We start from the raw sequence: 26,617 nt of genomic DNA on the forward strand, positions 1-26,617 counted from the left end.
TATATTGAACTGGCGTTTATTATACCGTGTACGTTAAGTTGCTGTCCCCCTTCACTAATATGTTTTTAATTAAAATTGTAAGTTAATAGTGGTTCTAATGCATTAAAAGATTGACGAAAAGATTTTAGTTATAGAAGTTTTTGTTAAAATTTTCAATTTTAGTTTGTTCGTTAAAAATATTCTTATTGTAATACGAGAACGGTGTTGTAAGCCTACTCAATGATCACCTACCTATGGTTTTACTCAATAGAAATAAAAATTTTTTTTAAGAATTTTAAGAATTCGATTATTTTTACCTCAATTTCTTAAGTATATATAATACTTATTTACTGAGTTTTAAACTTTGAATTATTTACTACACTATGATCTACGGCTATCGCCAACCATAATAATATCTTAAAATATAATAATGATAATAATATTTTAATATTTATCTATACACCCATTCTTATATTCATCATTAATGGTAAGACGGTAAATACAATACATTTTTATATTTTGCGTGTATTTTAGATATATATATATATTTAGGTAATAAGTCACCTACATATTATATGTATATACCTACATATATATCAACCTGGACATTTTTCACATAATATATTAAAACGGAATACGCACTTATGCGAGTAACAAACTAGAGGACCTTGATGAGTTTCTTGTTCCATGTGGTGTCTATGACCTTAACGAGGTCGATATGTTTTAGTTTTATACATTATTATCATTACTTATTTTTGTATTTTCAAAAATATAATATTTGCGTCTTATTTCTAAGCACTGCATTGACATCAAGTTTCAACTTTTTCACAATAAATAAAACTGACAAACTTAAACATTTTAGTTAGAATAAATATATTTAAATATTTTAAATTGAAGTATATTTTCTCTGATTTAAATATAATATATATTATAATGTGTTGAAAATTAAAATACAATGTGAATACGTATAATATAGTCCGATTTCCTATTTTTAATACTTCATATAGATTATGTAGATGGAAAAAATTATCTATTCCCGTTTTGAAGTAGAATAATAATAAAATATAAGTCTTATTTTATCTTTAATAAATTAATAGTAATGATAATAGTGTTTGATTATTAACAAGACGCTATAGCCGCAAGTGTTTCTCCATCTTACAAACATAAAATATTATATTCTAAATACAACTTTACATTCAGTGTTTACAATAATTGATTTTACTCTGTTATTTTTAAAATTAAAGTAAATTGACTTATCATAACATTTAAAGGTAAGATTATTATCAAGGGCATTTCAAAGGCTTTTATTTCAATATTTTAATTTCAAAACCAATTATAATCATTTTAAAATTTACAAAAAATATGTAGGTATGTATTTTAAAATGTTTATAGCTTAGCTTGTAATTAAAATATCAATAAAAGTTTCTGAGATGATAAAAATAATAATTTTATAATTAAATTTTAAAAGTTATTTACTTCAATTTCATTTTAAAAATGCCAATAAAAAAATGGATTGTTGTAATCGTAATATTTGTGTATTAGGTAATGTCTTCTTAAGTTATAATATCTATAATATTGGTTATTATTTCAATTAATTATTAAATTTTAATTTAGAAAATACAAAGGTATCAACAATTAAGTGCGATTTTACAAACTGAATTTAATTTGATACCTTTGGTAGAAAATTATTACCAATTCACTTTTTGAAATAAAATAATAATATTACGTACGTCATATTACTCATATTTTATTTTTAAAAAATTACCTACCTTCAAATATCTTAGGTTATTAATGATCAGAATGAATTTTTAGCTTGTATAATGTATACCACTAAATACTAATCATAATTATCATAAGTATATTCTTAAAGATATAATTTTCATAAGAAATGTTAAGACTTCAAGAGATAATCCTAAACAGAATACACGTGCATAAAATAATCTAACGACAATTAGCTGATATGAACTCTTCTAGTTAGATTAGGTTCTTTCTTATTACGATTTATAAATTTATAATGACATAATGTATAAACAAAGTAGGTACCTGAAGGTTAAAAAACTAAATGTACCTAATGTTTATTTTAATAATATCAATAATATAATAGTATAATATAAATGAGTGAGTTGAGTGAGCTGCAATGTAAAACGTTTTAAAATTCAAAATTTAATCATTCAATTATTATAATCAATGGACCATTAATTCGTCATTCAACAATGTGCATTGAGTTTTATATTAGAATAATTCGCATTATCAGTTACTATCTCATTTTAATAATTCATGAAATACAAATTTATATATCATATAATACTAGCCCTTTGTAATACAAGGCTGCAGTTGTAGGCACCAAGGTTTTTTTTGTATCCATAAATTGAACCATTGGAGAGACAAAATAAAATATAAATGTAAGACTTTGATAGATCTTATACTTGGTTGTTCTGATTACAACTTTTCTTAAATAAATCGACAACTTTAGAAATTGTTCTGTTTTAATTATAATATGTTGGAAAATATTATTGTTATACTGTAAAAAACTTAATTATGAAGCAAATGTCTCTTTAGGTTCCTACCTTTCAAATTTTAATTAACAATCTAGTATGCAGTATTATATATGGTTATTATTTAAAATTTAAAATTGATCGTTATTGCTATTTAATATTTAAACCAATTAAACCTATACTTATAACACTATAAGAGTTTTCGAAATTAGATAAGTATGTATTTGTTTTAAACCCAAATGTACATGTTATAATTTATAATTGCAGAAGTATAAATATATAAGTATTAAATAATAATCTATACTAACCTGTAATCTGATATTATTAAGAACCTAAGACAGGGGCACCGTTTCAGGTCTTAAGGGGCGTGGGTGCCAACATTTATGACAGGCCAAATAATTTTTTTTTTGGCAGGCTACTTTGAGTTTACAATTTTAGTTAAAATTCTAATTTTATTAGTTTATTACATTTAAAATAGTGTTGATACCTACTTGAAGCTTATATAATCAATATATTTTATTATGCCATTTATACAATCAAATTTATTTATATTATGAAATTAATGATTTAAATTCAGATCATCAATTTACCAACCAAGGCAATTTGAAGCCTTGTAACTTGAAATCACAGGCCATATTATGGTACATAAAAAAAAGAGGTTCGCCAAAAGACACCTTGCTCACCTCTCCCCAAAAGGACCTAACCTGACCAGCGCCCCTGCCTAAAACCCACCTAATTGATTTATATTGAAATAATTGTAAATATAATCAAATTTATTCACACAGTCGTAGACTGTAGTTATACATTATACATGTATATGATAGCTTATAGCGCGTGTTATTATTATCTTAGTTCTTATTTATTATATATGTATATTAGATATAGTCTATATAGACACATAGTTCATTTATGGTGTATACAATTCTTAAAAAAAATAAAATAAATAACAATAACATATTCATATGTAGGTAGGTACGAAAATATGTTCTAACCCTTTTTGTTTAAACAAGTCGAATGCCAACGTGTCGTTTTAAACTTGTATGATAAATGATAATTATATATGTAATGTTGCATAGACCGTGAAAAACCGTTAACATTTTCGTTTAGTTTATAAATAATTCAATTGTTTGAATGGATATAACATATTTTCTGACTCCCGAAATATCGTTTTGCTTATGGCTGTGTGTGATACGATGCATTAGGTATGTAGAATACACGCATGGCACATCCACACTTAGTATAAACATTAAACTCGTACAGAGTACATAGAATATATTTATAATATATAACGGATTTATACTTCAAATATTATGGTCTATAAATCTATTCGGTAAAATAGCTGTATCTAATTATTTTTGCAACAAGAACTTCGATTGGCATTTAATTATTATTTATTATTTACATTTTGTTATTGAGAATATTTCATTGTGTTTCATTGAATTTTATTTATTTATGACTTTATGAGTACAGCATATGTTTGTTTACATTTGTAACACTTGATTTTTAAATTAAGACCACTGTTTTTATATTTCAAAAACTAAACAATGTATCGAATATTGCTAATTGATTTGTAGCTATTCATAATAAATAGGTATATAAAAACATATTTGAATGATTGAATCATAATTATTAAAGGTTTGAAGCCGGGCTGTATAAAACGGTGAATACATTTTTATTCTTTTATTATAAACCAGTATGACGCAATTTTTATCGAGTGAAACCGACTTAACTAAAATATATGATTTCGATTCATTAGTTTTCTAACACAATATATTATAGATATAGGTTATAATAAATAATTACTATACAAATATACAAGGTTACGTCATTCTATGTATGTATAATATGTTTTAATATACTTCTATAAGTACCTACTTATTTTCTTATTTCCGTATTCTTGTATAACAAAAACAAAACATATATTATGTGCGTATAATGTGTGTAGTAAATTAATAACAATTTGATTTTGTACAGTATCTATATAATATACAGATTACAATTTAGTTAGGTGCGATTAGTTAATTTTATATTCTTGATCTTCAATTATTTAATGACCAATTAGCAATGAACATTGAATGCCGAAACCGAGAAGATTTTTTCTTTCCATAATATTAATCCTCAAAAAACTATCCAGTTACTTTATTTTTTTATTTTTTTTATGAGAAACAAAGTGCAAGAGAGTTAGAATTTAGGAATTTAGGATTTCTTTCCAAAACACATGATATAAATTTTTAATAAATTGTTTAATCACATGTAGTAATTAGTAACGCATATTATTATGTGAAAATTACTAGAATCACAACATATTATATGTGTATTAATATATGATAAATTATAATAAATGTTTTTTGTAACTGATTCAAAAACGACTGCCGATCAATACTCAATGTCAAATATTAAATATTGTATAGCAGTCATTAGAAGTTTTGCAATAAGGTGTTTATGCGTAAAAAAAATTGCTACAATTCCAAGTGAGTTATTTAAGATTATTATTGTAGCCCACAGGGGAGACGCGTGTAAATATATTGCAAGTTCGTTCCGAGAGTCCCAAGGACAACAGATTGTCTTTTTATTGTCATGTGCCAAACATTGGATTTTTATTGTTGATTTTATGTTATTTTTTCGTTTTTATTTGTAATTTAATTCCTTTTCTAATTTAGGGACTTTATGTATAGGGTGTATAAGGTTATATTTTATGTATATCTAAATTCGATCATAACTTAAAGTTTATGAATAAAAACATTCTGATAAATTCTTAAACAGTTCAATAATTATAATATATAACAAAGTGAGACGTTAAAACCGTTTTTCGTTGTTTATTTATTTTTCATAAATTACTGTAGGTACATAATTATTTGAAAGTTCTGACGGCAGAGCTGTTTATATATATCAGCATGACTGTATAGGTACACCTTATTTATAAATATATGTAAAGACATTATTAGCGTAAATACATAAACGCACGGGGCACGGCTCTCTCTAGTATAACGCCAATGATTACAACATTTTTACATGCAATTTTCACTAAATATAGAATATTGTGTCATTCAATAAGACGTATACTTTAGTGTTCGAGTGGTAAACATTTCTTTAATTACCTTCGCATGTCTTATAGTCGAGAAATGGTTTCCGTTTCTTCGTATTATTCGATTATTATTTACAGCTGTTGCTATACAAGTCATCTCTACAATAATAGTGTATTGATTACAACTTTTAAAAAAGTATCGATAACTTTGCGAAATCTAAAACCTACTCTAACGAGCGTAAAACATAACATTATACTAAGACACGTGAAACTTTCTATAAAACATACGGATTCTCCGTGGAAATTTTTTTGTTGAAGTGGGTATAAAATTACTATATATATTTGCAAAAATGATTAAGACGTTGTGTACCTATAATAGGTATTGAATTTGATTAATTGGAATATTAATTATGTTTAACTGTAAACGAATTACACATTCAAATCAAATCACGTGGTCTAATTGCCTAAAAATTATAATCACGTCATTAATCGATTATATACCTAATGACTATTATATAAGTTCTAGTAGGTACTTATAACTATACATTATATACAGAGTATTAGTGTATAATTATTGTTGTACAAGATGATTCATTTAAATTTCTACAATCATTGACTAAAAAATGTCAAACTTTTCTTACGAAAACATTTTTTTATTACAATTTGTTATATCGTTACCTATTAAATTTTTATTTTTGAAAGAACGTTAATTTTTAATATCATATTCTAAATCACAATATTTATTATAGGACAATCTAATGTTTGATGCATAACCTCGATGTATAAGTTAGTTATAATTTAAATTTAAAGTTTAGATGAGCAGAGTAAAGCAGCACACTTGACTGTATGTTAGTCCGTCACTTTGCTCGTTAAAACTTTAAAAATGCCAGTAAGTAATATTATAAGTACCTACCTAATTTTACTAATTAACTCGTGTAAAGTTATGTTCTAAAGTACTCCAGAATAATTTTGCATTTAACTTAACTAAAAATGTACGTTTTCATTCAATAAGTAAACAATTTAAATGTCGTCAATGAAAAATATTATAAAAGCATTGTTTAAAATATACATATATAATAGTAGTAATAAATATTATGTATAAATATATAATAATAAACAGTCATGTTGAAACAAAAAAAAGATCTTCGGAGAACGCCATCATACTTGCTGTTAATTATCTAATTCATCCTGCAGGACGAAACACACATATGACAGTTGTATGCTGTGTATGTTTATTTATAATTGGTCATTAATCATTCATTATTAATGTAGGAATTAAATTGTACAAAGAATTCTATAGGGTGGTTATATTATTGTTAAGTAACTTGTTTTGTAACTCTTCAGTCAATCTGAATTTTTTTTAATATGGTTTTCCATATCATATTATGTGATAATTGTTTTAATAGTATTGTAACATTATTTATTTTTTTAAGTTTTTTTTATCTATGTAAATACAAACATATAATATGGTGCATTTATTTTTTAATTTTAATTCTATATAAATTGAAACTGAAATGGTTTTTTTTTCTAGAAAACCTCATCGATTTATATAATATCAGGGACCTATACTAGTGTTACAGTTTAATCAGATAATTATTTAGATAAAACTATTAAAGTACTATGACGACTAAGGCGGCGTAAGTCATATTTTTAGCTCTACCTATTTGAAAAATAAAAATTTGTTTTTAGAACAAAAATTGACAGAAATTGTTTTAAAATAATGTCTTTTATTAAAAATATTCCGTGTATAATATAATATTTATTAATAATTAAACTATTACAAAAATATGAAAAATGTAATTTAATAAAAAAACATTATAAAATAGATATTGTATCGGAGATATGACTTTTTGATTGTCATATCATAAATTGGAGTTCGAATAATTTCCTTATATTATGTATTATAAATTGAATGGAGGATAAAATTACTAAATTAATGTACAATTTTATTATACTATGTATGTGTTTTTTTCTTTTAATCACAAATATATTAAACTAAAAAAAATAGAGTTACGACCTTTGCGATTTAGACAAACAATCTACATAATTTTTGTGGTTATTGGGAATAATAATAATAATATCGTAGTAATTCATTGGTTTTTCAATGTACCTATGATGACGCACGCACCAAGTTCATTAATGTTCTCAAATAGGTGATAACTTCATAAATATAAAAAAAGTTTCAATTTGTTTAATTAACATTTTTTAGATTTTAAGTAATTACCTACGTATCTATTTAAATAACACTTATAATATAATACATACATATATATATTAATAAAAATAGTTGTTGTCAAGCCAATAGTTTTTAAGATATTTATGAAGCCGTATGCAATTGAAGATAAATGAGTTGACTTATAATATTATACCGATATAGGTCTTAAATTTTTCACTATAGTAGGTTTTCCTTGAAAATTGTAGTACCGCGTTTTAAAATTGATAAGTATTATGTTCCACACACACACAATATAGCTAGTGTGTTTATAATTGCTTAAATTTTAAATTTTTTGTCGCTTAAATCTTAGTTATGGAGTTTACAATTTTGAAATTTTTAGCTGACTTATGCCAAGAAAACTCTTACGCGTTATCTACTTAGTCATAATGATTTAATGATAATCGGGCTGAAGTAGTAATACATAATAAAACGAAATTCTAATAGTCTAAACAATAGATTTTAATAGAATCTAGAAAATTATAAAGTGATATGAATTATAAAAATGACTTTAATATTCACCTATTTATCATCTATTTTTATAATCGTAAGAACACAATGCCTTTAAGAATGATGTATAATATTATGTACCAAAGACATAGTAATATGCTTCACTGAGCAATTCTTATAATTGCAGTAAACATTTGTATCTTGAAAAATATATTTTTACATAATTTAAATTCGTTACAAAATATTTTTCAAAAATCCGTACTTTTATTGCTATTATTTTTTATTTCTAATTAATTTTAATCAATATATAAGTATTTATTACAAATTATATTCCTAAGATATTTTTCTGCTAGTTTCGATACATAAAAATTGAAACTTAAATAAATAATTAATTCGTTTTAACACTTTTAAGTTATAATTACCTAGTATAACTTAATTATCTCAACTTGACGTATTTATATTGTTAAAAGATTTAATAATAAATTACACTGTGAGTATAATTTTATGTGGTCTTTTTTCCTAATTATTAATGAATGCATTTGCATCAACGAATTAGAATTTTCCGGGTTTTTGTTAAGTGTGATGCGTTTTATTTTTATTTTTTTTTATATAACAGTTCCTGTTGCAACATTTTTTGAATACAATATAAATGCAAATAATTACGGTAAATTAGTAACTATGCAACCATACGTACCTATATTTAAAAAACATATGTATATTATAAATAAATGTGTGTATATAATATGGTATTATTATACCATGCAATCCAAAATAGTATATGATTAAATATAAAAAAGGGGCGATGGGTAACGCTGTGCTGTACAGTACCTAAGTATCCAGTGGATCTCGGACGTAGAAAAGGTCACTATAATAATGGGTGTGGTAAATTTGAATGCAATGATGGTGTCATTGTAAACATTATTTGATTGTAAATATGGCAAATTAATTAATAATGTATAACTACAAATATACTCTAAACTTATATCAAACAAATACATATCGTGTATTATTATTTATCTATATATTATATTTTATACTAAACAATTAGAAATTCGTCAATCGTAGCATTGCTGTAGTTGTAAAAAATCACACGAGACCATATTTATTTTATACTTTATTGTTGACAACCTACTTTTGGCATACTTTACTTCCTGTTACTTTCCTCTTAGTATCTAAATTTCAAAAGTCCGCATTTAATTAATTAAATAATTACTCCATTTAAATTTTTTACAACCTGCAGTATTTAGGCATGTTTAGATATGAATACTTACAAGACAAATAAAATACTTATTTTACATCACAAAATATTTGGACGATATAATATATTCTACTTATAACAGTATTGAAATGTATACTTAACATAAATATTTATTATTGTGACAATTTTTTTTTCTATAATAGTATTAAATTTTATTTTCTAAAATTCTTGGGAAAAAGTATATGTATTACATATAATATTAACAATGTCCCAAAAGTATTCAAAAAATATTTGTCCCAGTAAAATACTAAAGTGTATTCTTCCATTTAAAAGATATACCGTTTTTAAATTCAAATGACCCGAAAATTAAACGGAATAATTATAATTAATGTACTCTCCCTTCCACATGCATATAATTTGAATAATAATTGTTATACAGATTGTTACACTTCAAAGAATCTGGTTTATTATTATTATTATTTATTTCTTAGAGATGAAACCATTTACTGTGATTATATAATGTATTTTATAGCATATCCGTTTATAGATAGTCTGTTTAGTCTTAGTCATTAAGTCATAACTCATATCCTATACTCACAAAATTATAACACGCTTTCTATGTTTGATGAATAATGAGTATGGAGTAGAGTATAGGCTATAAAATAAAAATAAAAAACCAAGTAAATTTTCTAATATGTATCATTTAAATTATTTATCATAATTTTATGAATTAAAAAAGTTAAATGTTTCTATTTTTCTCTTTAATTTGACTTTCGATCGTTATACTATTTAATAATATAGAAAATGGTTGTAAATATGAAGTAGGAACATTTTTGTACCTATGTGGTTTTAGTTTTTCCAAACAATGCTACACTTTCTTCATTCAAATAAAATAAAATAATAAAATGATATCTTAGATGTTAATCAAATTTGGACTTATTTTCAGGTTTCGGAACGTTTCAAATTATTGTTTATTGATTTTATTAAATATATATAGTTAAATTTCATCCTTTTTCTCGTAGAAAAACACTACATGCTTTTCTTTGTTGTAATAATAATATACCTACATAATATTATTATAAAACATACAATACATAAATAAGATTTTTTACAGTTTATTATATATACAATAAAAATTTAAAAGAAGTGCCTTATATAGATATTACACTCAGCTGAAAACATGAAAGCGCGTGTCAATAAGAACAACAATAGCAATAATAACAATTTGCATTATGGTTTTGTTTCAAATCGCTTATAAAAACCGACTACGTTATACGGTGATTTTATTGTGTAGTGTGTTTTTAACACCATTCTGACGTATAATTAATATGACACGTCTCGTATATAATGATAATATTTGATACTTATATGTAGGACTGAGGTACACTACGACGGACACAACGGCCAAACCTATATAATTCTATAGATCACCGAAGTATAGGTTATATCCGCGTGCAATACAATAAAGTAATTTTATTTTATTATAACTATACCTACGTGGTTATATAATATATATACGATAATAATTAATATAGCTGAGACATTTTTTTGTGTTCATGTATTTTATTGATTTTTTTTTCTATTGCTGCAGATGCATTACGGTGATTGGAGACAACAGGAACAATATTTATATTTTTGTACATAATATATGTTCGTGATTAAGCAAGATACATTATGCGCATATATTGATCTATATTATGTACACAGAACATTTTTAATTTTAGATGTTTTATGCAAACGTATTAAAGACGTTTTTTTTTGTAAATAAGTTTACATGTTTACATTTTATTTATATGTATAAGATTTATATAAGATTTTATTTATATGTGTAATAAGATTGAAAATATAATGAAAAATATATTATACTGATTTATTTATTTATGTAGGTAGTTAAATTGAAATAAAATAGTTTTCTTAAATTTGTCCGATAAAATATTTCACTGAATATTTCAACAACTTTGTATGACATAATAAATAAGCTTATTATCTTATAGGCGTTTTATTGCAATCTATGTCGCAAATAAAAATGTTTTTGAATTTGGTGCACTGTATTATGGGTGTGTACCTAATACCTATTGATAATTAATTATTATAATTTATATACAGGTATCGTTTTAATGGATTTCTGTAACCACATAATATACATTACAAAAATACAAAATATTTGCATTATATTATATATTAAGTAACGGCAGAAATTTGAGAAATTTTCGGAACATGTAATTGTCAATAACCTTTTTTTCTAACAATATAACATATTATTTTCATATTCAACACATTTTTACAAAATTCTAATTGTAATAAAAAGCCACAATTATTATTAAAGACATTTTAAGTTTGCTTATTCTTAAAAAAAAATATATTTATTTTCACATTTTTAAAAACTTGTGATGCCAATTTATAGGGTCCTTACATACATTATAGTTTTCGTTAACTATTTCAATGTTAAGTTTGCTAAGTTTTAAAATGTATACAGAAGTAAGTATTAGAATAGAATAGAATAGAATTGTATGTAGGTCGGTTATACATAATATACACTCTACATATTAAATTAATTTGATTTTATACTGTAATAACAGAAATATTATAACACAGCTATTTTTAACGCTGTTAATTATAAATGGCTTACCGGAATCTCGACAGAATAAAAAGTAGAGGGCTCTGTACATAACTCTATAGGATGGTTTTTTGTGTGAATTCGGTTCAAAGTAAACCATGCATGTACGTTTTCTGAGATTTCGTAAATCGCGAGCGGCGATCCGCGACTAGAACGTGAGAAAAAAAAAAACGAAAAAAAAAACACAGAAATAATAAAAAAAATTAGCACGTGTGTGGTGGGCGAACTAGCCGTCGATCGTGCAGTCGTCGTGTTTCGCGTTAACCGGCGCAGTACTGACTGAGAATTGGTTCGGCATTGGACTTTTATATTGGTCGACCGCGATGAATAAACTTCGACACTGATAGTAATACGACGATTATGCATGTATGTACACGCGTCTGAGTAAGTGTGTGACTATGTGTGTGTGTGTGCTTGATGCGTTATTTAATTATTATAATTATCTAAACTGCAGATTTAATATTTGCATGCAATGGATACAAATAGGTATTATAATATTGTACGTAGAAGGAGGTAACTGTTATCTATTTGTAAGTACATATGTATAAAATGTATCATACATTTTTATACGAAACTCTTGAGTATACGACGTAATGGTACATTTACGAAATACACGTGGTACTTATATAATATAATCGAATTTGGTTTATATCACGTGTTCTCCTTTTAATATTGCATTTCACGTTGTTTGTTATTGCATTTTTATTTTTATTTTTTTTTTTCTATAAAAATTGGATACGTGAAATTTCTGTCTATGTATATTTACGCGGGAGTCGTAAACGTGACATAAACATTGGTAATTGATTTCAAATAATCTAACTACAATGTCTACATATCCCGTTTACGATTACCACGTATATAGGTATTAGGTATACATACAGAGAGTATAATAAATAATATAATAATATCTATAATATTGAAGCCGATATAAAGACAAGTGTGCAGTCGAGAACAGGCGTATGACACCATATCGGAATCAGTAACTAAATTTATTGGAAAACATATTCATTTATTATTAAAATGAACATCGATAAAAAAAAAATGATTAATATTTTAAAAAAAATGCTTTTTGATTAAAATAATAATGATAACTTATTATTGACTGATAGTGTTAACTATTACGCATAGTTACTTATAAGTATATACTATATCCGGTACACGATGAGTAAATAAGTTAACCGAGTTTCTCGTGTACTTTCTACCTGATTATAATATTTGAATAATGATAACTTTTTTTTTTACAGAAATAAAGTGTAGAAAATATATTTTGTCTGTTTAGCCTGGTACGTGATACTATATCATGGTTACACACTTATATTACATCTTAAATGTAAGATTGTATATAACTATGTAATGTACGTAACTATATAGGTCATCAAGTTTAAATACATCAAGTCCTTTGTATAAGTTTAAGGTCAAGGTATTATTTAGCATATTTTGTATTAATTACATTTCTAAAAATATATAGACTTAAAAAATGTACGATGTTGAACCTGCAACTGCAAAGGCACCATACGTTTATGATAAAATTAAATAAAGTCAAGAATCTTTAACCATGTGCTGATTTTATTTGAGAATATTTATAGGTATATTTTTAAATGCAATATATTATCGAAAATATGCTGGATATTTTAACACTGTATAATGCATATTAACCATTAACTAGGTATATAAATGCATAATATTATCTATTTCGTATTTTTTTGGAACCACTTTATAACAAAAAAAAAAAAATACAAAAAATACAAAAAAAAAAAAAATAATAATACGAAACATTCGAATTATACGGAATGAATGATGATTATTGTTATAACACAATGTAACTGCTAGTAATTAGTAACCTATTAATTTAAAAACATTATGTGATTATGTTAAGTATAAAATATAAACGATTTAAATATTTAATTAACTATTGTGATGCATCCTGCACGTATGTTTGAAATTGTGCCGAGTTTTGACACCGATGTCATACAATATAATACACTGTAGGTTTTTTTGTTTTACAATTTTTTTATGTGTATGTGTGTGTGAGTGAGTGTGTGTATTTTTAAAACATTTTAAACACTAATACTGTCTGCACGATTTTAGTATTTCAAAAACCAAGTACTTAACCATGCAATTCAAAACCCAGTAAACGCGGTTATATAAATGCACGATTTCTCGGGTTATAGATCAGGGACATGAAACTCTTTTTACCTAAAGCTTTAAGTCGCAGTAAATTTATATATCATGAATAAAATGCGAAATTATTGCGATTTACTCGTCTATATGAGTGCCGTGTACGTATATATGTTCTGCAGTCTACATAATAAGAATATGTAAAATTAGTGTTATTTGTTTACGCTGAACGATCCGAGCATATTGTCGACAGGGATATGTAAAACGCAAACTGAAGAATATAAATTTCTTGAAAAAGAAAATAAATTTTTATACAGTGTTTTTGTGTTAAATTGTATACACGCTGTACACTTAAATATAGTAGGTATGATGTAGTAAAATCAATACTCAATAGTATAATTTAGTCGTTTGTAATCTACTGAAGTCTGAAATACGTTTGATAGGTTAGGTAAAACGTGTTTCATAGAAAGTATTTTTCAAAAATTAAATGATCGTTAGTTAATAATTGATATACCTACAGACTCATTGGCGCAAATCCTTATTAAATCTTGGGGGTGCTATTAATAATTATAGTAGGCATAGGTACTAGGTACCTATAAAGGAATACAGTGAAAAATAATAGGGGGTGCTAAGCACCCTAGCACCTCTGGGATTTGCACCAATGCCTATACAACTGGGTATCGACTGTATAAATTAAAATACCGTTCAAGCTTATATACTTTTATAATATAGTTGTTTTACAGACAAAACCATTATAGCTATTATATAGTTATAGGTATGTATTACAATATGTTCATGGATATTATAAAGCGTGTATATTATATTGCACATTAAAATAAGATAAATCACGTACAAAAATAGACTGAGCATTTGCAACTTAACCCTAATTTATTAATATTTTATAACGTTGTAGATATAATGAGATATTACCGATTGTATTTTATTATATATCTATTTAATTACCGTTATCATTGCTTGCGAAAGTTTATGTACACAGAACACATTAATAATTTTAAATACCATATTTCTATATAACAGCAGTGTGGCGCATCAAAGAAAGATAATTTTAATTCGTTCAAGTTCAACAGAAGATTAACCGTGCGGTGTAATACAGACACAATAGGTCAGGTTTTTTTTACAAAATGAAAAGAAGCATCAAATCGCACAATACCATAGCATATATGAATAAACAATATTGACAGCGTTTTATCTAAGTAATATAATATATTCACAATAGAGTTTAAGCTTTAAAGTGACTGTTGTTGATTTCCGAGAAACAACACAAATAACGCATGATTGTAAATTATATAACCATATCATCTAATACTGCAGGTATTATTTAATTAGAATCTGATCGATTACTCATCACATTCTAAGATACAATATTTTAAGAATATCGCAAAAAATAAATCACTCATATAATATCAAGGTCGAACGTACGAATATTTTCACAAAATTTTCCAAGTCATCGACTGTCAGACATTCAATACCTATTTTTTTTTCATTATATCATCGACTGGCGCTTGGTAATATATTACCATTTATCCTCTATATAATAAAAGCAAAACAAAATATCCGACCGAGAAACACTATATACACGTAAATAAATTATGTACGCCATATTTATCGCAAAACTATCTCACTCCGCCTCGGCTAGGTACATGATGAGTCGATGAATCTCATTTTAGATGTGATGGATATTTTGTCCTGTACCCATATATTGTTTTCGAGTAATGCAAGGCTGTAGTATATATAATACATAACTACGTTTTGATCGAAAAACGCATCGAGCTATTGCGTAGGTATATAGGTATATATGAGATACCTACTTACTATATGGCCACTGTATATACATAGAATAAATAGGACTATATAATATATAAGTGCCTATAGGCTACAACACAAAATTAGTATTTGAAGGTCGACGCGCACTAAACTAATAATGTACCACGCATACAATATATGTGTGTGCAATGGGTGTAATGGTGTGTACATGTAATTATATAATTTTGTGTATTATAATATAGTCGTATGTGTAAACCCAGCACCCATTCAATGGATAACGTTTATAATGTCACATTAATATGATTATTCTGTAGAAAACAAACATAAAGATATGGTTTTTTTTTAGTGTTTTTACTATTGTTTTTTTGGTATTTAACTGTCCGTAAAATGTCATATTACGCTCACATGAAATAATAACATGTAGTATATTATTTTTTAACGTGTCTATGCGCTGTTACATTTTTTGCCTTTAAATACATTTCCTTAAGATGACCGATGTCGTGATTTTTCAATAATATACCTATAAGAGTGTTGGATAGAGGTGCAGTACAGTAGAATCATCACAAAAGTATTGCAAAATAATAACATATGACAATATTCAATAATTGGATTTATAAAAAACAAATATAGATATTGATTGATCGATGCTAATACCTCGATACTAATGATGTGGGCAGTGTAAAATATATATTACCCTTGTGCTAAAAATAATGAGTTCTTTATTTAATATAATATGTATTTTAGTTGTAATTTAAATTTATAATAATATGTTTGTCAAAATGTCAACATTGTCAACGTTATTTTTTTTTTATTTATACTTCATAACTCTATGTTTAGCCGTGTGTGGGTTACCTACCTTTTACTATACATACAGTAACGTATATTAAGGAGACGCCAAATCATCATATTATCTCTGTCTAGTAAACGTAACTTCTATATGAGTATGGTTTAGTAGAACAAATGTTATATTATTATCTTTAAATTTTTTAACTGACTTGACTTATTATTAAATTTCTTTAATTTAATTTTTAAAACATACAATATGTAAATCAGTAGGTATTAGATTAGAGCTTATGTCCTACACATTTTAGCGCAAATGATGTAATTTTTGCACATTTGGGGTTTGGTGCCTATATCTGTCTTTATTACTTAAATCAGTTAAATCTTGAATCCTTTGAAAAGCGCAGTATGATTGATTTATATTTAACTTTTAGATCAGTGATTATCATAACTTCTTAACCCTTCTATCTTTCAAAGTTTACTCAGCTAATCCGATCAACTAAGCTTTTTTATTTAAAATTTCAAACTACCTACTATAATTATGCTTCAAACAGTTCAAACACCAAACACACCCTTTTTTCATGAAAAATGTAAATAATTACAACGATGAACTGTTTTATTCTATTTCATTTTACCAGTTTTGTTTTATTTTATTAGAAATAAACAATCTATACACCTAAAGCACAATAAGTTTATGTGATAAGAGAAATAACAGAACGAGAGGTATTACATAAGAAGTTACTCATTGAAGACGCTTAGCATTTTACGCATTTAAAAATCATATTTTAGCTAATCTATCATCTATAGTCTATACTTATATATTGACATATTTACAATATAATTGTTTTTTGTTTCTGTTTAATAAATAAATTATTTTTATTGATAAAAATCTTTTCGAATGTCTTGTATAATAATAACAATAATTAATTCATGTAATTGGGTCCGTTTAATATTCCAATAAATAAATAAATATGCGGACAACATAGCAAATTTGCGTTTAGCATTCTAAATTTTGTGTTTTAAAATTAAATACTATAGTTAATTGATTTAATATCAAACTTTAGGAATATTATCTATAGTTTCTTGTTGTTTTTATACAATATCTTAATTTTTTAAATCAGTTGTGTGACTTATGAAAACATTTAAATTTGTAAAAACACTCTTAATTTGCTTAAAAATTAAAATATAATAAATACTAACGAGAGAACACAAATAATGTTTTTAACTAGCTTAAACATAACTATTGTCAATAAATGGTCAATTCATAATAATATTTAAGTTAAATACTAATAAACGCTTTAACAGACTATGAGTTTTAAGTAAATTTTCGTGTTTTACAAAAAAAGTAAAACGTTTCTTTTAACTACTTTTAAATTAAAAATTATCAATCTTTATAGAAAACTATTATTATTGGTTTTAAATAAATATATAATATAATAAAAACTATAAATTATTTTCTTTTGTAAGCATTAAGCTTTAAAGGTAGGAATGTTTTATGAATATGTGTATTAAAAACCATTTATTTTACTTTTAGTATTCCAGTAGGTTGATAGCATTATTATTATTACATTTTATTATTATAATAATATAGACATATTTATACCATATTAATATATCAACTAATTTAACTCAAAATTGTATAAAATATTTTTGTAAATACTTTAAAACAATAAAAATAGGTTCATAGTATAAATAGATAATATCTTAAAATAAATCAAAAATGTTATTACATAGGTAATATTAAATATATAATAGTAATACATATAACTTTAAATTTATTGATAACTAACTTCGTCCGAATTCGAAATTAAAATGTCTACAAAAAAAATTTGAACTTGAAATGTTCATTAAAAATAAATTTAACTTTCCGGTACAACTTTTTTTTTATAAATAGCTAGGTCGAAAAAGGTGTAAAGAAATCTTGTATTAAAATTTCAAATCTTAGGTAAATAAATTTTTTTTTATAAATTTCTAACTACAAAAAAAGTTTTCTAATTTTTGCAATTCTATAACTTTAAATGATTTTAACAAAACATAGTGGGACTATAGATTTTTCTATATTTTTTTAATTGAGAAAATTGACAAGTTATGTAGAACTTTGTAATAAATGTTCAAGTATTTCTATAGGAGTACCTCGTGAATAATTTTTAGTCGATAATTATAAAACAAATTTAAAAAAATATATATAAAATGTATGATGCTTTTAAAAAGTTAAAATATTTTAATAACTTTATCTTTGATAGAAAATGCAGGTTATACAGACATTTACCCAAAATTTTAAGTATCTAGAGTTATTTGTTTTCGAATTACATAATAAAAAATCAAAACTAATTAGTTTAAAAATTAGATATGCGTAAAAATTCCTGTTTTTCCTTAATTTATTTTTAATTTTTCACGATTATAAAAAAATACTAATTAATCAAATTAGATCCAATTTCCTATCCATAACCACCTTCAAAGTTGAAAAATTTAGTATTTTATCACTTCATCAATTCATTATGATGATAATGTTTTATATAATTCAATGTTATATTATATAGGAGTACAAAATCGACAAAATATTTCGTATGTAATTGATATGAGTATATAATATAACACAATACACATTACGTATGATGTATCATATAATATACGGATAATAATTATGTATAGTTTAATATTTTAATATGTAGCTTTAATATGAGTACATAAATATTAAAATTAATCTTATAGAGTAGATTAGATTTTTCAAACAACAATATATCACTATATATCAACTCTAAGCCATAGTATACTATTACATTATATATAACACAAAGAAATCAGAACAATAATAATATGCGTGTTTTACGATCGTTTAAGAAAAGTCAAATTTAGCATTTAAAATTTTAGTAGGTAGTTATTATGGTAGTAGAAAATATTTTATCAATAAGTTATTTTATTATTTGTGTATGTCATTATAGCGTAGGTACTAATGTTTATTAAACGTCTTTCTTTAAATGTATAGTACCTACATATTTGATTCAAATCACATACGATTAATACATTAATGTCTGTTCCAGCATTATATTTAACAAAAAATAATTAATTAAAATAGATGAATTATGTAGAAGATTTTACACTTATCGTGTTATTTTGATAAATCTTTAAAGTGGGTGGTCGTACCTACACGGTTTTTTTTTTTTTTTGATCTTGTTATTTTATGGTGCCAGTATGCCACGACTGACAACGAGACCACCCTATTCGAAAAATGTTGAATTTATCATGCGAGTGCAATTATCTGTATTTGCATGCGATTTTTTTTAGGCCATGCCTATATATTGATTTCAACTGTGCTATAGGCACATAAAAATATTATTTTAAAACGCTATGTATTTTTTGATTTTTTCATAATATGCACTTCTAAATTGCTTTAAGAGGAAACAATAATTTCTTGATAGTCAAAATAATGTATATTTTTATTTGTTTTACTTCAATTTATAATTAACACACATCTGTACGTTTAAGAACTAACTGTTACACAGTGTATGTTTTTAAGGTTGTAAGTATAATTTTAATGTGCTAGACACATATGAAAATGTAGTTTATTATTTGTAAAGGCTATTTGTATGGTATTTTATTAAAAATGGCTTTAGTATAAACATCGTTCTATTATATTTTATTACAATGATAGTTTATTTACGAATTACCAATAGTTCATGCTAAAATGGTTATTTCAGTTTGTTTAACAACACAAAATTAAATTTAAATATATGACTGACTTCAATACAATTTATTAACACAGTTTAACTATGATAGTAGGTAATTATTGAAAAAGAATATTTACATAATTTATTTCAACCAAATTAAATTTATTAAATAAAACAATAGGTATTGATTAATGTAGTTACCGGTCGGCCACTTGACCATATTTTGTTTCTTACTTGTACTCTAAATTATATTGAAAATGTTTATAATTATAGTTTAAAGATAGAAGAAGCATTTTTGTCCAATATATATATTGCACGTGCCAAAATAGACTGTAACACTAATATTCCCGTTTTATCTTTTTAAATAAAATATTGAATAAAACATGATTGCGCTTCATAAATTAATATAGGTGTCATCCTTTCAATAATTTTCCAATAGTTACACTATTTAAAAATATTAATGTATGGCATATAAAACATTAATATTTTCTTAATATTTATAAAAAAAAGATACATTTTCAAGACTGATAATATAGCGATATCCTGTAAACTAGATATAACATTCTAACTGGTTATTTAATATGAATTATAAGCGTATATAAGCGTTTTATGTACTAATGTTTTTAAATAGGTAGTGTATTGAGTGTACTAATGTCATAATATAATATTATGAAACAATTTTTAACAAATTAAATAATTTACTTTTGTTATCAATACTAAGCATGTAATATTTTGAAACAAAAATTATTTAAAAGGACGACATTTACATTTCATTGAGCGAAATTGTGTTGCGGTTTTTGCAGTTAAAAAACGAGTAGGTATAATTGTGTTGCAGTGCCAAAAATTAATTCTGGCAACTTCACCGGCTTGCTAATTATTTTACTAATTTATTGTAAACATTATTATTACCTATAACATTTTGTAAAGTTTAGATTGACAAATTTTACAATGTTATTTATATTTCAGAAAAAAAATTTTGATACTTCACCCTTTGTGGTAAAAATAATAAAAAGTGCTTTATATTTATAGAACAATTGTTTTACATTATGATTAAAATTTTAATAAGTTGCATAATAAATAATAATGTTTTTTCTATCACTGTTATTTATATTAATGGTTTTATATAAAAATATGTAAATGTAAGAATAGTTGGAATATAATATAATATTATGTTACAATTATAATTAGCTATCTAGGTTGAAAGTAAAAATATTGTAAAAGGATAGAAGCTGAAGAACCATAGAATTTCTGCAGAACGAATCGAGAGAAAGGATCAAAAAATATTGAAATCTATTTGCTTATTAAAAAAATATTATAAATTTCTTGCATAAAATCACATAATACATTTATACTATTGTACGTTTCACTTATTAAAGACGCTGATGTAAAATATCAATAGTGATGTTTATAATGTTTATATATATATATACCTACATAAAAAAAAAATACTATTGATAAATAATAGATACTTATTATTTTCATTATCTATTATTTTAATTTCTAATGATGCTGCATATTTAAAAATATACTAACTTAAGTTAAAATCAATTGATACAAAAGTTCTCGCATGTTAATGTTATTTTATAGTAAATTTAAAGTTTTCAGTCATCACTAATCGGTGTGTACTATAATGTATGTAGCTAATTTCATTGGAATCATAAAATTTATTAAATATAAATAATATAATATACTGTATTTTATTTATTATTATTATTATAAAACACACTGTCTAGATTTTGTTTGAACACGCTTGAAAACTTAGTTGTTCACGAATAATAAAAATAATGTATTAAAATCGTAGTCATGAAAAAAATTTTAAAAAAATACAAGTACAGCAATATTTTTGGCAATATAACTATCAAATGAATAACACAAGGCATTTATCTTTGTTTCGGTACTGATGATGACAACACTATATTGTGGATGTATAAGTGTCCGTTATTATTTTTTTTTTTTAATATTTTTCGTCGTCAGAATTTAAAAATAGTTAAATTATCTCTGATCGATAAGTTACATTTAATCTATTATTAGTAGGTACTTAAATACGTATTGACTAAGTTTTTTATGAAAAAATAATACCCAATCTAGTTGTTCAAAATTAGATAAATGTATTTTTTATATGAGAAATCTTTAAAATAAATTTAGTTTTTTAGATAGGAATTTATTTTATAGTTATAGATTTCTTTGTATATGTTATATTATAACTAATATACCTAATATAAATGTATATATATTTTATTATTTATTTGAGTTTATGTCTGGAAGGCTTTAAGTACAGAATATTATACATAGGTAATAAATTATATATATATTATATATAAATATGTATAATAATAATCATAACAAATAATAATAATAATTTAGTAATGATGCTTTAGGTCAGGTAGACTAATACAGAAAACAATTTATGTTATAGAAAATTTGAATTAATTACTATTGCAATTTATAATGAACAATTATACTTTAATTTTAGAACTAAAGTAAATATTCGTACAATAATATCTGATTATATTTTTCTATATGAAGAACGAATTAAATAATGATATTGAAAGAAGTTCTACAAAATGTGTATGGTAAATTGTATTAAATTACCTACCATATTTGACGTAACAGTATATTTATGTAAAATTATGTACATATATCTATAATTGTATGTACCTAAATCTGCTATTTTCATAATAAATTATATAATAATAATTTTAAACTAACGTGGAAGAAAATTTCTAATATTTAATTATTCGTATAAATATTATTATTATAAATATGTAAGCCGTACATGCAATTTCTTATTAATTATTATTATCATTTTCTATCTACCTATATTATTTATGTGCAGATATCTTATAATCGAATTGGTATTATTTTTATCTACGATAATGTTATTTTTGATTCCATAATAATATAGTCAGTTATTGTTGTTAAATAGAAAAAAAATTTGCAATCTTTTTAGTTATTTCTGTTTACATTTAATTTACATGAACATTATATGAATATATTTTCTACAACTTTCTTGTTAGGCGATATAGGTGTCTAAAACCACGGATATACGGGGACCTACCTTGAATACCTTCTTTCAATCGTTATCAATCGTAATGCGTTCATGAATATTATTCTCGTCATATGAAAATTAGAACACTCGTCGTCGGTCTCAATTAAACCAAATATATATACTATCACTGAACCAATCTCAAATCATATTTCTGATCACGAATTTCACATCAACTACCTGAATGTTGGTGGCGTTTAACACATATAATATAAACTACAATCCGCACAATGAAATTTAAGGTTCCTACACGACTATATTTGTATATATATTAAACATACCATATTCTACCTATATATAGGTATTAGGTATTGTAATAATGACATGGGCATATATAATACACGCCTGATACCCATCGTGCGAACCTTGTGCAGGAATAATAATAATAAAACATACGAGTATAATAATGAAACTTTTTTGCAGCCCAAAATCGGTGAACCGTCCGTGTCCGACCAACCGCAACGGCCACGTGTGTGATACGCGTTTTGGCAAATTTTTTTTTAACACTGGTCGTACCGAGGACAGCGGAGATTCGTGTGTGCAAATATAAGCGTATCATGTGTATGTGTGTGAGTATGCGCGCTCTAAAAACCTAATTTCTCGACCAGCTGTTATCGCGTACACAATACACTACATATTACCTATACACTCATTATAATATTACGATGATATATATATATTACACTATATGATACTGCACGTGCGAGATTTTACCACCTCATCACAGCTTCTTCAACGTTTCAATTCGTCGAGAATTGTCAAATTATCTACATAATATATAAGTACTACAGTCTACAACTGAAATATGACTATACATAGTAAACTACATGTACCTAATATATATATAATAGGTTTACCGGTAGTGCGGTACGATAATCGCATTATACCTGCGTATTATTGCCTTGTTATATGAACAATCACTAAACATTTAATGAATCAATATAGTGAGCTAATATACGTTATTTAGCAGTCTACGATTGTTCCATTAAATTTTAGTGAACAATTAAAATAAATTCATACACTTTTCATTTAACCCGGCATAAGTACTTATAATAAAATTGTACATTTATATTATATATGTATTTGTGATATTTAATATCTATTGTATTATTGCATAAAGCCATATAGGTATTTGTATTTTGTAGCATTTACCTGTGACTTCGAGAAATCTCTGGTAATGAGATATACTGTCTTGACGTGCGTTCTTCATTCAAAACGTATTTGGGCGACGAGGAAAAAGAAATGAAACCGAAACGAATAGGAAATACCTATACAACCCACCAAGGGTTGTACACTTCTATATATGTATATATGTTTGGTGGTACCTGCGATAGGTATTTAACATTAATGGAAATTATGTATCAAACACAAATTATAATACTATGCGTTGCGTTGTGTATCGATGTCGGTGAAGAGAGCAATGGAAACATAAAAATAGATACGAAGAATATGCGGACGGAAGACGACGACGACGCGCGGCACAGCGAGCGTGTGCGTGAAGTCCGTACGCGGGCAACCGGGTGGGCAGCCGGTCGGAGGAGTCGGTGCTGCTTAGCTGGTGTTCGGACGACTGAGGAGAGAGAGGCCTGGCTGCGCGCTCGCAAGCCGCCGCGCCGTCGTCGCCACCGCCGCCATCGCTGACTGTGTCTGGACCGCAGCAGACGGGACCCCTCTATATAGGGTTACGCGCGCGGTCAATGGTGACCAAAATGGCGATCACGCGATTAATAATTATATATTATTGTTTTTTATTATTATTATTATTATAATTGTCAGTCGTCACGCCATTGTATATTTATACCCTTCTCGATAGGTGCTGTCCTTTTATTCCATAGTAACGTTTCAAGTCGATCGCGGTCCGCAACGGCAGCAGCATGCTATTTAGGATATTACAGCTCATCATTTTATTTGTCCACGACGTCCTACGCTTATCGGGACATACGCCACCACCTCGTAGTAACGTATATAGGAACACTGCGTCAATTCCGTTGCTTGGTATTTATGGACAGGGGTGCAAGCGTATTTTATATTATGTGATCCAGTCAAAATAATCGGTTTGATAGCTGATAGGTATATAAATTATATAGGTATCAAAAAAACAATTGGACCACGCATATACATGTCAGTTTTATAACCGTAATTATATATTTTGTTTGAATATACAAACCAATCGGCCCGGTACCAATTCCACTAGTTAACCTAGCTGTGAGAGTTGGAGCTATCGAGCATATACTTGGCACCCTTGAGACTATCGCCATAGTCGAGGCACTGTGACAGCATAGTATCCATCATGGTCGTCAAATTCTCACGGCCCCAATGATCCGATCACGCTAATACCCTTACAAGAGGGCGACGACGACGACTGAACTCTGTCTTATAGTGTTTTCTTGGTGCGGAAACGTCCGTGTTGTGTCGGGTTGAACGACCTACCGGGATGAACCCCTGTGAACCCGTATCTCGCGCAAGCGCGTGTGTACGCTTTTTGTGTATCGCTCGTACGTCTATTAATATATATAAGACATTTCCATACACGTGACTAAGAGAGAATCGAATATATCGCCTTGTATGTGCGAGTGTGTGTGTGTGTGCTGTATGAAGAGTACAACACACACATACACACTAACGATCACTTCTCTAGGTCAATCAATCTATATATACTAGCTCCATGTGCGTTCGGGTTCGCCTATTGAACTATATGAACATTATATATTGTAATATACTATAGGTACAATTGCATATTACCTATACAATAGTCTCGTCTTGATATCACATGTGCGTGTACCACACACCATGGTATAGGTACATGTATATGACTATATGTATATATAGGTGCAGCACGTGTAAAACCAATTTTGCCCCCCGGGTTATCATTGTGTCAATGGATTTTTAAAGACACGCACGCTTATATAAAATTTAATTTATACTCACCTACATAATTTTATAGAATACTCACTGCAGACGAGGTGTCGGAGAATTAATCCTGTTTTCTATGTTACGCGTGATCGTCATGATATCATGTGTGTGTATAATACTCGGACGACGAGTGTATAATATTATTATATACAGGAGTGAATAGTTAAACACATGCAAACTTGTTATGTATATAACAGCTATAATAGTTCCGCGACTACCACAACCGTTATTTATACAAATTTTGGTGAGGTATTAAATTTGTTTTCGATATAATGTATGATATTATCTAATACAATATAAATTATTACTTTAGTAGTAATATATATATATA

The 26,617-nt window shown here is 26.1% G+C and overlaps 1 protein-coding gene across 3 annotated transcripts in view; it reads right to left on the reverse strand.

The window, feature by feature from the left end:
* Positions 1-24,993, reverse strand: part of LOC114121874 (putative phospholipase B-like lamina ancestor) — a 30,855-nt gene extending 5,862 nt beyond the window's left edge. For 2 of the 3 annotated variants that reach the window (XM_050199847.1, XM_050199846.1), the window contains exon 1: positions 11,989-12,272. The gene's annotated coding sequence lies outside the window, so the exon portion shown is untranslated. Of the gene's footprint in view, positions 1-11,988; positions 12,273-24,525 lie in introns of those variants that run through there. The other variant, XM_050199845.1, reaches the window with a different exon arrangement.
* Between the last annotated feature and the right edge of the window lie 1,624 nt (positions 24,994-26,617).

Source organism: Aphis gossypii, chromosome 2, assembly GCF_020184175.1.
Source record: "Aphis gossypii isolate Hap1 chromosome 2, ASM2018417v2, whole genome shotgun sequence".
Taxonomy (NCBI): domain Eukaryota; kingdom Metazoa; phylum Arthropoda; class Insecta; order Hemiptera; family Aphididae; genus Aphis; species Aphis gossypii.